Source organism: Lasioglossum baleicum, chromosome 4, assembly GCF_051020765.1.
Source record: "Lasioglossum baleicum chromosome 4, iyLasBale1, whole genome shotgun sequence".
In the NCBI taxonomy this organism is placed as follows: Eukaryota; Metazoa; Arthropoda; class Insecta; order Hymenoptera; family Halictidae; genus Lasioglossum; species Lasioglossum baleicum.
Window position 1 is genome coordinate 15,069,213 of NC_134932.1, and position 13,493 is coordinate 15,082,705.

Sequence of the window (13,493 nt, forward strand, 5' to 3'; positions counted from 1 at the left end):
TAGCTTGTTCGTCGACCGCAGACTCCCGATTAGAAACACCGCAGACTTTGTTTCCACTACTGACGTAACCAGACGACCGTCACGCGGAAACGAGAACCGTGTGCACGCCTCGACTACTCTCGCGTGTATCTCTATCTCTCTCCCCCTCTATCTAGTTCGATCTCTTTCTCCATGGAGACTCTCGAACTCAATGAAACCGGAGAGACGACCGCCCTCATTGATTTTCCCAGTTTCGGTTTTAGGGCTGTTTGCTCGTGTACTTCTTTTTGTATACGCTCGGTCAAGGTGATCTTCCAGTTGCTTTTGTTTTGAAAGTTCGGCTGGGTTCTTTAACACTAAACCTATCGACCATCAAAAGTCACTGATGTGTGTAGTATTATAAGAATAACAAGATTAAATTTATTTATATTTTGTGCGATTTTTATTATAATATATACTGGATTCAAAAAATATATTCAATAAATTCCCATGAAATGATTAAAAAATGGAAAAATAGACGCTAGAGCAAAGTGATCTTCCAGTTGTATCTGTTTTGAAAGTTCTGCTGGGTTCTTTAACCTTCATTATTTGTATCTATAGAGAATTTTTATATGTTCAATTAGATACTTCATTTCATAAGACATTATTGTATAGAAGCCACACAAAGTAGGAATAAAATCAATCTTGTCATTTTTATAAGGGAACATGTAACACTTACTTTTAAGGTTCGGTAGGTTTCGTGCTAGTTGTACACGTAAGTACTTGGAGTGGTCCATAAATCAATTTCTCAGTGTATCGGTCGATTAATCAGAACCTAGTCTAGCACTGTAATTAACTCTGCTGTTACCCAAGTGCCCATGTCCTCTAAGTTCATTCAGCCAACGGAGATCCGCGAACTGCATAAATGAACTAATGACAAGATGCACAATGTACAATGTAAGCACACTTCGTGAGAAATAATCGTTTTTCAAAGTCATATAGAGCGTAACTTAAACGTTGCCCCGGGTGTATCGGATCCAGCTAATGACAGGATAAACAAATGAATAACATTGACAATTATCTACCGAAGGAAAGAGCCGTCCTGGTGACCCAAACTCGAGTAAAAGCCCCTCTGTGAATCAGCTTGTTTTCCAAGTGGCCATGTCCTCTAAGTTCGTTCAGCCAACCGAGATTCGCTAACTGCATAGATGCACTAATCATAGAATAAACAAATGAATAAAATTGACTATTATCTACCAACGGAAAGAGCCGTCCTGGTGACCCAAACTCGAGTAAGAACCCCTCTGTGAATCAGTTAGATTTCCAAGTGCCCATGTCCTCCAAGTTCATTCAGCCAACCGAGACTCGCTAACTGCATAGAGGCACTAATCATAGAATAAACAAATGAATAAAATTTACAATTATCTACCGAAGGAAAGAGCCGTCCTGGTGACCCAAACTCGAGTAAAAGCCCCTCTGTGAATCAGCTTGTTTTCCAAGTGCCCATGTTCTCTAAGTTCATTCAGCCAACCGAGACTCGCTAACTGCATAGATGCAATAAACAAATGTATAAAATTGACAATTGTCCGCCGAACGAAAGAGCCGTCCAGGTGACCCAAACTCGAGTAAAAGTCGATTTTTCGGTAGCTTTAACGGCAGGCCCCCTCTGTGAATCAGCCGAGACCCTCGATCAGCCAATTTAGGTTCAGTTCACGTTCCAGCTCGTACGGCTGCCGTGTTTTCTCGTCTTCTTCTCTGTCGTCGACACAGTTTCCGGTTTACACTCGTTCTCCAACCTTTCGATTCGATTCGTAAATCTACAAGCACCCGTTTCTACCTACCAATCCTTTTTTTTCTTTTTTATTCCTTCATTCAGGGAAACGGTTCGCGACGAGACACACTATATGCTCGTTCGTTGTTGCTCGTTGTTTTATATTCACGCAGCATCGGGAAAACAATGTGTAGGCACGGCTGGGTTCCGTACAAGGAACGCTGACCGTTTCGGGAACCCGACTATTTTCGGCCAAGTCGATTTGCATCGTGCTTCTTCTCTCTTTCTTTTTTCTTCCTTTTTTCGAAATGAACGACTCTCGGGCCTCCCGATGGAGTACGGGAATAGTATATGAACCCTCTGTTAATGTGGATTCTGCTCGTTTTCTAGAACTGTGTCGCGCTGCTGAATGATCTGTCGAATGATGAACTCGCCGGGCCAAGTTTTTTGGGTCGGTCAGGTTGGTATGGGAATTCGCAGAAATGAACATCCGCGAGAATTCATTTTGGATATTGGAAGCTATTGATATCCGAGGTGCTAAGTTTGTCCAGACTGTTTTTTATTTTTTATCAAGCTGCTTTTGTACTTTATTTCCGATCGTGTCTATCTTGACGATGAATTTTTAACGAACTTCTGCGGAAACTAGTCGTAGCTTCAGCTCGAACGATCATCTTCTCATAGGCGTCGCTAATTACTAGATTATATTTGTCTGTTTCAATTCACGTATCTCTGATAACAATAGCTGAGTAGGTTTACTTGTTTCATTTGCTGGACAAACTTCCTGCTTCTTTCGAGTCGAACGATTTGTACAAATCATCAGCTTATGCCACTCTAGCGAATTTTCTTGGAATTCGGATTTAAAAAATGAAAACCTGGAATGATGCTCTTTAAAAGGTCTAAATAAAAATGACAGTCTGCAAACATGTCTACAAAAATTCTTTAATGAAAGTATGGTCGATGAAACAATCTGAGAAAGGCCCCCAAAAATTTCGAAATAAAAATCTAGCCAACAAAACCGTAAGACAAAGATCTCGAAAAATTGATGAATAAAAATCTGGAACGTAAAGCAGTCTATCGAAGATCCCCAAAAATTCCTAAATAAAAATCTAGCCAACAAAACCATAAGACAGACATTTCGAAAAATTGATGAATAAAAATCTGGAACGTAAAGCAGTCTTGCGAAGGTCCCCAAAAATTCCAAAGAAAAACCAGCCAACAAAACCGTAAAACAAAGATCTCGAAAAATTGATGAATAAAAATCTGGAACGTAAAGCAGTTTATCGAAGGTCCCCAACAATTCCTAAATAAAAATCTAGCCAACAAAACCATAAGACAGACATCTCGAAAAATTGATGAATAAAAATCTGGAACGTAATGCAGTCTTGCGAAGATCCCCAAAAATTCCAAAAAAAGTAGCCAACAAAACCGTAAAACAAAGATCTCGAAAAATAGATGAATAAAAATCTGGAACGTAAAGCAGTCTTGCGAAGGTCCCCAAAAATTCCTAAATAAAAATCTAGCCAACAAAACCGTAAAACAAAGATCTCGAAAAATTGATGAATAAAAATCTGGAACGTAAAGCAGTCTTGCGAAGATCGCCAAAAATTCCAAAAAAAGTAGCCAACAAAACCGTAAAACAAAGATCTCGAAAAATTGATGAATAAAAATCTGGAACGTAAAGCAGTCTTGCGAAGATCCCCAAAAATTCCAAAAAAAGTAGCCAACAAAACCATAAGACAGACATCTCGAAAAATTGATGAATAAAAATCTGGAACGTAAAGCAGTCTTGCGAAGGTCCCCAAAAATTCCTAAATAAAAATCTACCCAACAAAACCGTAAAACAAAGATCTCGAAAAATTGATGAATAAAAATCTGGAACGTAAAGCAGTCTTGCGAAGATCGCCAAAAATTCCAAAAGAAGTAGCCAACAAAACCATAAGACAAAGATCTCGAAAAATTGATGAATAAAAATCTGGAACGTAATGCAGTCTTCCGAAGATCCCCAAAAATTCCAAAAAAAAAGTAGCCAACAAAACCGTAAGACAAAGATCTCGGAAAAATTGATGAAAGCTCGATAAAAATGTCTGCCGAAAAATCGAACAAGACATTGTAAAAACTGTCTCGGCGATAAATTTCCAAAACGATGACCCATAATAGACATTCATTGAGGTTTCTCGAGAGGGTTCTCGGTGATTAATTGTTAATTCGATCCTCGATCTCGCAGCGTCCTTCGCGCGGGCCCAAAGACGATCCATAGGGCCCCGGACTTCCGCAAAACAAGATTTCGCGAGGAGATCATGAAATGTCAAGGCTCTCGCGAACCGATTAGCATACCCGAAACGTTTTCGAATTCCCTGGACGCTTCGTTGACGAGAGATATGTCATCTCGTGATTACTCGTTCCGCAAAAACTCAGCGTTCGTATGCGAAACCGTTTCGATAATAAAACGTGTGTACATCACCGTTCAAAAATATTTGCTCGCTTATCAGATTGCCTGCTATAGTTGCCACGTTCTACGCAGATTAGCTCCGAACAGCCGAGGATTTACCGGTCTTTCTTCTTTCAAACTTCTAGCGTAAATACCTGTTCGATTTTTCTGTCTAACTATTTTTTTATTTCACTGGAATCCACGTTTCGGGACATTTTGCTGTTCGGCGCGGAACGAGGTGCCCATGATATCTGCTCGACTTCGTTGGAATTTTAATGAAGGTTAATTCGCATTATCATCGTTATATTCAGCTAAAATGCAAGCTTTGTGTTGTCGAGAGTGATGTACGACAGTGAATAATAATGTCGACTTAATAACTGCAGGTTGTTTCGAATTTGATTTCTCCTTTGAATTGCCGCGTTCGATTAAGTCAAGTCAAATCGAACTGTTTGAACATGTATATGAATCTTGAAGTGTATTTATCCAACGCGGATAATTCAGTGTTTTTGACGATTGCTGTACGCCGGAATCGGATTCGAGGACCATTGACAGCGGTGTTAGTAGTTAGATAATGTCACCGTGATTCCCGACTGACACGGTAGCCGACCGAAGACGTCACAGTCGCAACAATGATAATAATAATCATTGATATCGCTGTTAGTATCACGAAAGTGACCAGCCGCGAAATCCGAAGACTCTTATCGGCGATTATTACTTGTTATCTTCCGTGAGAGATGCGTGTCTGTGTCTGCCACTCGACTCGTCCAATAAACGGTTGTTAGGTTGATGTTCGACACGAAAAAATGACGTCGACTTGCATAATTTATTCGCAGGAAGCCGTTACCCCCCTGTCCATAATTCATATACTCAGCACCGAATAAAATGCCAGACTTTTATTGCCGGATTAATAGAAACGGACTACAGTAGATTAACTTAAAGCCGCTCAGCGTATGCAAATTGTTGTACTAATAGAGACAGTCTCGACAATTATTATCATTCCTGCGTGTTGCAATTATGGGACACACATCAGACATAAGAAGTGTTTTAATAATCTCGGGGACACCGAGCAAACACGTTCCTCCACCTTCCTCCGAAGATTCGCTTGCGTCGTGACAATTTGTTTCTTTTTAAGCGTTTTAGTCGAAGCGATTTTTCTATCTCGCAACCGGAAGTCGATTTCCAATTCAAATCGTCCCTTTTTCTTTAAATCGAACTGCAATTTATTCGCGAATCTAATCACGCAATCTGGCATAAATGTGCATTAATCGCGAGAGACTGATACCAAAGAAAAAATTCTTTTAAATGATATGTACTCTTGAATTATTTCAATCTTTATACGGCTGTAAATCAATTTCACTCGATTTGGACATTCTCGTCACAGTTTCATGCAAATTCATTTTATCTTTCGATCGAAACTTTATGTTATACAGTTTAACTCTGCTGACACAATGACCTCGATCCCATGAAATTACAATAATTCATTTTAATATATTGCATTCCGAACACTCAATATATCAGCACCAGAAATTATCTTCAAATCTAGACGAATAAATCATTCAACTAATCTATTCAAACGTCAATAGTACATTTTTTAATGTAATTTCCATTTCATCCAGCAGTAAACTTACGTTCTCAATCACGAAAGTAAATAAGTCACTTTTGCGTCTCGATCAATGCTCGAGAATTTCTCAAAAAGTTTAACTGTACGATTTCTTACGACTTTATTTGAAATGCAATTAGTGTGAACATCGCACAAAAAATGTTGAGAAGAGTGAAAGAAATGGTAATCCGATGGTACATCCTCTCGCGAAAAATGCGTACTTTAATAATAAAAAAATAATAATAAAAATACTTGAAAAGTTAGAAAGCACTACAATGGAGGAGATATTAATATTAATATTAAATATTTTTCCGTGCAACATATAATTTTAATAAATCGAAAGTGGTGATATCATTATCAGTACAAATTAATGGAATCCGCGGTTCTCCTTCTGCAGCAGCAATTACCACAGCGATTATCTTTTTTTCTCGGCTGTGAATCGTCCGCGAACATAATTAAATCGACGCCGTGACTAATCTCACACGCATATTCATATAGTATCGTTAATAATGCATGTGTCCGCGCATGTCGTGCATAGAATGAGACGAGCAACAAATCGAACAAACGTCGCGTCGAGACCTCACGGACCGCTGCGAAACAGCCTTCGGGAACAGGCGGAAGTTTTTTCAGCAGTTTCGTGTAGGCTGTGCTGAATTTCTAATTCGTTTGGTCGAACGGTCTAGGTCATCGTACGAAAATATTTTTGATTCGCCTGTTTGCTATGTACATATTTGCTACATACATTATGGCGTAGCAAAATACTACCTGGAGATCTGATAGTTTGTACCGTTAAGTACAACAGCGCACAGTTTTATTTGTGTCACGTGCAGGAAAATATTGTCACATGATGTTCCGATGGATTCTAAAAAATACCCTGCATCCCAGCAGAGCGACACAGAAAAAAAAAACACCCGACCGAACAGCTGAAGGCTAAGTCTTGGAGGTCTCTAAAACCGTGATCGATAGCCAAACGAGGACACTATCGCCGGGAGCTAAGCTGGAACAGCTCTGTGTACCCGCGTACCGTCGATACCGCGTGAAATATATTAGCAATAAACAAGGTGGATTGTGGTCGTTGAACCGAGATCGCCGAAATTCGTCGGCAGAATTCATTCCTCCGGCCGAGAAACGCGGATTAGGTTCGCACGGCTTGGCGATTACGTGAGAGGGAGGTTGCGACACTCGACAAATTTTCTGGCAAAAGATCGAAACTAGTTTCTCGCGTTCTCCATCCCTCTCTCACTCGATTCTCTCCTTCTTTCACGTGACATTTTCAAAGTTCCCGCCTCGCGCCGAGCGTCGATAGTTCCGTTGGAAAATGGCGGCGGAAAGCTCGGGCTCCCTCGGGCTCGTTGACCTGGTTTCGTGGTTCAAAGATTCTCGATTCGGTTTTTGAGATACAACGACACACGCTCGAGCACTTTTGATCAATAGAGGTGAAAGAGGAACCTCGCCTTCCGCGCTGGACCTAAGTCTCGATTAATGAAGCCCTGTGCTGAATATTTCGACCTCCTTTTCCCATTTATTCGGCTCTTTTCATTTGGGCTCGCACGAATGTTCGTAGTGTTTTTCAAGTAACATTCGAACATGAAATTAGTTAATATTCTTGAGGTAACTTATCATGTTGCTCAACAACGACTGTAATCATTTAGACTGGCACTGTCCCGAAGCCTGTGAAGAGATCGTTAGACGAGCGGAGTTTCGACCGTAAAAAATATTATGTATCATGAAACGATGATAAAAAGTTGGTCGACCGGTCCGAAGAATGGTGTCCAAGAAGAAAATCCCACTTTCCTCTAATTCGTCTCGTTACATTGAACAATTAACTCTCCATTGAGCACGGTGATGAGCGTTGGCGACGACATTATTGACCCCTTTCGCCGCGATAGTAAGCGTCGGATGATAGTCTGTGTGTTTGCCATATAGTCTACTTCAGACGATAGTAATTAATTCCATCCAGCAGAGACGAATTGTTGCTCCCCCACTCCCCTGTTTCTCCGTTGTTTATATAGTGCTATCTTGCGTGCGCTATCTACTCGCACGCGCTATCTCGCGATACACCGGGCACGCTCCTCCCTTATTTTCGTCAACGATAACTTGTTGCACGACCTTCGATGCCAGACGCAACTTCGATATTGAAAAAAGGAAACATCGGAACAGCTGAGCGATTTCAACAATTCCCCGATGATTTCATTTAAATGCTAATATCGCCAGGTATTATCGAGCCGCGTGCGACATGATTGATACACCAAGATTTTATGGGCCGGTAGGTCTACGGAATTTTAAACACTTGCAACCAGGAAGTTTGTCGCAATTTTGCGAATTCTGGCGGCTATTCGATAAGTGTCTCTTGGAAATTCACATCTCGCGCTGAATTTTAATATGATCTGTTGATTATGATTTTCTGCGTAACATCTTTTACATATTTTCTATTCAAACTCGACTCTCAGCAACCCAATTTAATTCGAAATTCAAATTCAACTGTCGATCACATTTGAATCAAAATTCAAACTCACCTTTCAATCATTATATTGAAATCTGAATTCAAATTAAACTTTCAATCATTATAATTGAAATCTGAATTCAAATTAAACTTTTAATCGCTGTATTTTGAAATCTGAATTCAAATTAAACTTTCAATCGTTATATTGAAATCTGAATTATAAAAAACATCTTTCAACCATTATATTGAAATCTGAATTCAAATTCAACTTTCAATCATTAAATGTGCCCACAATTATGAAAGTGGTTTGAGCATCACAGTCTCGTTTTTCTCGTCACTGTAACACGCCCCAGGCTGTCCGATTTGTTACAGAGGCAGTGCCGACATAATTTTCCGCTTTTCACGAGCGTCCATCGATTAGAATTAGAGCAACGAAAGGCCGTTTAATTCCCGTGCAACTGTAATCGGCCATAAATTGATCGCTCGTAAACACAGTCCAAGTTCTCTGATTGTTCTGCTAGTCCAGATTCGATTAGGTTAGCGCCGCGCCGATTCGACATCTTTCTGTGTCACCGTGCAAGAAAGTCTCTCGCGGCGACAACCTTTTGCAATAATTTCGCGCGTTTGTTCCGCGACTGTTGATCGACGTTAAGAAAGGACTTTAATGCGACCGTTGCATAAGAGGATTCTCTCGTTGCCCCTTCCTTCCCCCTTCGGTGCTCGCCACGCGGTACCATTAACGCGTTATAGCAACTCACAGCTATGCAGTACTATGCACTCCATGCAGCTATGCACTTTCCCCGGGGATCGACAGTGTTTTATGGGGCGTTGATTTTTTACTCGGATCGAGAACTCAATCAGCGATTTTTGCGACGGTAACCGACAGTCGGGAGGATCCTCCACCCTTCGATCTCGTGAGATTTTCGAGAAACAACCCGATTCTCAACTTCGAAAATATTTCTTATGATCTTGTAAAATTATTTAAATATATTCAAATGTTCATAATGGTATTTTAAAAATGCCCATTCTGTTTGGGGAAGTCTGCGGAATCGTTTCCCGTAGGAAAAGTTTGAATGTCCTTTATGGGGTGCAGCAGGAAAATATTCTGAAAGTTGAAAGTTTTAGTTTTTCCAACGATTCGATGATTTTTTTTCGACATAGAAGAAATCGTCGAGCGGGCCCCGGAAGTACTACGTACTTGTTGGAGTGTGTTATTTCGACACTGGACAGCGTAAACCAAGTTTTTGAAACTGTTTAAACTATTTCTCGTTGCGAAAAGGAATGTAGAAGATATTTGCTAATCAGTTACATAATGCTCATCGTCGGCAACTATCTTTTTCCACCCATCACCGTTACGATCCCACTATAAAAGGAAACCGCGGTGCACATTTTCCCAGTCATAGTCGCGGGGACTCGTTTTACAACCTATTAATAGTTTCTTTTTTCTGTAAGCTTAGGCAGTGTTCGACTGGCAGTGAGTGACTTAACATTATTATTCTTTCTCTTTACACTGCGTGTCTCTTTCTCGTTTCTACTCGTGTCTCGTCTTATCTGTCCACTTAATGTTTGCCAGTGTTCATTGCGAACCGAATTGTTCGAGTGATAAATCAATAGCAACGGTCGAACGTTTTCTGCAAGTGATTTTTTCGAAAAATTCGATTCTATTCCCTGTGCTGGACATAAGTGAAAAATATAATTTTTTCTGTATTTTACACGTTCTCGACGGTGAAATAAATAAAGAACCATCCTTAAACACTTTCTTTCTCTCCTTTTTGAACGCAGTCTTAAAGTAAATAAATAAAGAATTGTGTCGAAGATTTTTTATACAAATAATACCTTCGTCCTCGCGGGTCAGGATCTTCTGACATTTAAATTTGTGCTCGGATCGCGTGAACAATTTCTTAAACAAACATCGGACCGCTATTTACAGACCGGACAGTGCGACTATAAATGGAGAATTTCATATTTGAAGGTGCTGCTAAGAAACTCGATGTCCTTTCGTCTCGCGACAGGTTTGTTAGACTTTGTTTGACACGGACTGGACTTTGCATCGGTTAGGAATGTAGATGCGAGCAGGACAATCCATAAATGCATTAACGCGCGCTACTCGAACTGTGATCTTATCGGTCTCACGGTGCACAGACATAATTCGTGGCTGATTATACGCGAACGCGATAGTTCGCACGATTGCGCGCTCGGCTCGATCAGTTGACACTGATACATCCAACAAACGCATGCTTTGAACAAATGCATTCTCTATTTATTTTTAGAAAATAATGTACGTCGTGCTATGTCATGCTAATTGACCAAAGAAATTAATTTTGTTCACAATTTTGGCCGGGGACAGACGCGGAATGTGTTCGGAGTGATTTACAACAAATTCGATTATGGTTGCATTGTGTTTCGATCGTCCACGCAATTCATATAGAGAATTTGTGAGATTCATTCTCTGATGATGAATAACGTGTTAATTGATCAAAGAAATGTTGCCCGCGTTTTTTGGTAACGACGGACGCATACTGGGGTGGGAAGGATGCAGAATGAATTCGATTATGATTGCATTGTGTCGAATTCGGCGACGCATCGATATTAATGGCTTCCCCGCGGGTTTCGTGAGTGAAAGGCAGCAACGTGTTCCCCGCGGTAAAATCGCGTTTATGAGATGGGCGAAACTTTTAGATGGACAATATTTTCGTGGATTTAGAAAGTGCGCGACAACTGTTGATCGCTGGAATGAGAAAACCACCGGTAAAAAGTATCGTGACTCCAGCGATATTCAATAGTTACGGCTGTTTTATTGCACTTGTGAAATAGAATTATATATAGCCGTACCGCGGCGCTAGTCATTATCGTGCCTGACCTAAATATCAATTTGAGTGCGATACTTTGCGTAAACGGAACCTGCAAATTTATCTTACCTCCCGCTGAAAATTATACCGGAGCCTTTCGATCATGGCAATCCAACCAATTCACCCGAAAATGTTTAATTGTTTTAAAATTTGTTTGAAGTCGTAAATTCCAGTCTGGTTGCAAAATCTGTGAATGCATAAAATTTGGAGCTTAGGTATAATAAATGGAGCAGCGAATGCAAGTAATATACAGTGGTAGACCAACCGAGAAAACGATTGTGTTAAGTATAGCTAATGATAATTGGATTTGACCAATTTCAAGGACTGCCGAGACTCGGACTTTTGCTCTTCCTTCTCTTAGCACAATTTTCGTCCAATTGTCACATCCTTTAGCGCACAATTTTGCGCTAAATACATCATTGTTTCTAGGTAAATCACTCAAAATTACAGCTTTAAAGATTACTATTTGAGAGCTTGCGATTTGAAGTAGCAGAGGTGGCTTAGAATTATTAAATAAAGGGGAATTTGAAGACTTCCAATTTGAAAGCTTCCAATTTTTATAGCTTGCAGTTTTGGATGTCCAATTTTTAGAGCTTTCAATTTTGAAGATGTCCAATTTTTAAAGCTTGCAACTTTGAAGATGTCCAGTTTCTAAAGCTTGTAACATTGACGAAGTCCAATTTTTAGAGCTTTCAATTTTGAAGGCTTCCAATTTTTAGAGCTTTCAATTTTGAAGGCTTCCAATTTTTCAAAACTTGCAATTTGAAGGCTCGCAATTTTTCAAAACTTGCAATTTGAAGGCTCGCAATTTTTAAGATTCCCAATTTTTAAAGCTTGCAACTTTGAAGATGTCCAGTTTCTAAAGCTTGTAACTTTGACGAAGTCCAATTTTTAGAGCTTTCAATTTTGAAGATGTCCAATTTTTAAAGCTTGCAACTTTGAGGATGTTTAATTTCCAAAGCTTGTAACTTTGACGAAGTCCAATTTTTAAAGCTTCCAGTTTTGAAGGCTTCCAATTGTTCAAAACTTGCAATTTGAAGGCTCGCAATTTTTCGAAAACTTGCAATTTGAAGGCTCGCAATTTTTAAGATTCCCAATTTTTACAGCTTGCAATTTTGAAGATGTCCAATTTGAATTTCTGAAGCTTCTGTTGCATACGAAATTAATTCCGCCAACCTCCTCCACGTTCCTCGCGCAACAAAAATCAACCAAAAATTGTCCCCATAAATTTAAAGAAGAAATTTACTTAGAACGATTCAGAATATTCCGAGATCTCTTTATCAGTGCGATGCCGAGATAAAGGTGTATCAAAGTAGCGCAGCTCTTTCATCCAGGGTGCTAATGAAGCAGCCACAAGAGTAGGAAGTTGTTAATTAGGATAACAATCTCTCGGAGAGTGTGCGAAACTAAAAGGGTCTCTTGTTAAGATCCTCTCCCTTGATTTAGGGTAAATTCGTAGTGGTCCAATGCAGAAGATCTCTATTGTCATCGCGATCGATAGCGAAGTGTTTCACCTACCGGGCAACGATAATCAAATTTTCGGTAAACAGCTGTGTTTCGAAACGATGAGATCATCGGCCGTAGACGTAGACATGTTGCAGACGGTTCGAACAAGGTTTCTCGGTAAATTGATCATTAGTAGAGTGAATTCCTGAGAAGCTGAACGATCGATAATCGACCGGAAAAAATCAATTTGCAAGATTTTTACGACGACCGACTCTGTTTGAACAAAAAAACACACACTGGTCTCGAAGTTTGCCCGTATCTTTAAGCAGAGGAGTTCACCTTGCTGGCAAATGGTCCTCTCGGTACTCCACGTGCTATGGTCCGTCTTCTTCTATCATAGTAGCTCTTCATAGAAGTCGTCACCGTTATGTTCGTTGTGCCGTAACGGTTGCTCCTTGATTTATTGTTTTGTTTTAAAAGTACAATTTGGCAATTCTTTTTTAATCAACTTAGGGACAGATTTTTATCACAATTAGCAGGGTTGCTCGTACATGTACCGGATGCATTTACAAATCTTTGTAGGTGGCCATCCACAATAAGGCACGCCTTTCCAATTTAACCGATTAGTATATCTTAATGAAACTTGGCATGAATTTTTATAGACCGTTACATCAAAATTATGGTAATTATTCACCGAAGAAGTATATCTCTCCTGGTCTATTAAGTCTATCAGGATGCCAATATTTCGTAATATTTTTCAGACGAACCAATTAACACATCTCGATAAAACTTCACAGACTTGTTCGCACATATCTCCTCGACATTTACAAATTTTTCCGACTTCGTATTATCGTGAGTATAGCAATTATTAAGCATAGCTTGCTGCACCTGTCCAATTCCTCAGATTCCGCTACGGAGCGTACAACAGCGCGCGGGGAATTCCTATTTTAAGGTGACATAATTTATCCGGACGGATTCTTAGAAGCATCACAGCGGTG

General features: G+C 40.0%; 1 protein-coding gene across 6 annotated transcripts in view; it reads left to right on the forward strand.

Annotated features, from left to right (window-relative positions):
* Positions 1 to 13,493, forward strand: part of LOC143207947 (very long chain fatty acid elongase AAEL008004) — a 90,657-nt gene that overhangs the window by 35,404 nt on the left and 41,760 nt on the right. The window contains exon 1 of one of the 6 annotated variants that reach the window (XM_076421893.1): positions 3 to 9,674. The exons of 4 other annotated variants lie outside the window; for them this stretch is intronic. The gene's annotated coding sequence lies outside the window, so the exon portion shown is untranslated. Of the gene's footprint in view, positions 1 to 2; positions 9,675 to 9,720; positions 10,213 to 13,493 lie in introns of those variants that run through there. One more of the 6 variants, XM_076421894.1, reaches the window with a different exon arrangement.